The 387-nt window shown below is 42.4% G+C and overlaps 1 long non-coding RNA gene across 1 annotated transcript; it reads left to right on the top strand.

Annotated features, from left to right (window-relative positions):
• The first annotated feature begins 1 nt into the window (after position 1).
• LOC111240201 lies at positions 2-372 on the top strand. Its single transcript, XR_002665919.1, has 3 exons — positions 2-46; positions 130-252; positions 339-372. It is a non-coding gene; the product is annotated as an uncharacterized LOC111240201 (long non-coding RNA).
• The last annotated feature ends 15 nt before the right edge of the window (positions 373-387 follow it).

Raw genomic sequence — 387 nt, 5'->3', positions numbered from 1 at the left:
TGTGGACACATACTGTTTGGAGATGGGACCGAGCTGGACGTTGAGGGTAAGTCACTTTTCTAGCTGCGGTCTAGCAGATGAAAATGGGAAAACCACTGAAAGCTGTGTTTCTGATGTTTGGCTCTGCAGATGAGGAACACTCTCTTGTCTTGGTGTATTTCTTGAGCGGAGCTTTGGCGTTCACCACCATCCTGGTTGTTTTACTGGCTTCCTTAATTTACAAGATGAAGAAAACAAACAGCTTCCTATCAGGTACAGCTCATAGATAGTGTGTATATCTGACAGCTTGTTTTCAGTCAGTTTGGCTTTTCAGTCAAATTATTGTTCTTGTGTTTTAGAGACACAAACAAGATCTTCATCCTCCAGAGCAGATGCAGAGGTAAATTT

This window comes from Seriola dumerili, unplaced genomic scaffold (assembly GCF_002260705.1).
Source record: "Seriola dumerili isolate Sdu_G_001 unplaced genomic scaffold, Sdu_1.0 BDQW01021787.1, whole genome shotgun sequence".
Lineage (NCBI taxonomy): Eukaryota > Metazoa > Chordata > Actinopteri > Carangiformes > Carangidae > Seriola > Seriola dumerili.
This window is presented reverse-complemented; position numbering and strand designations above follow the sequence as displayed.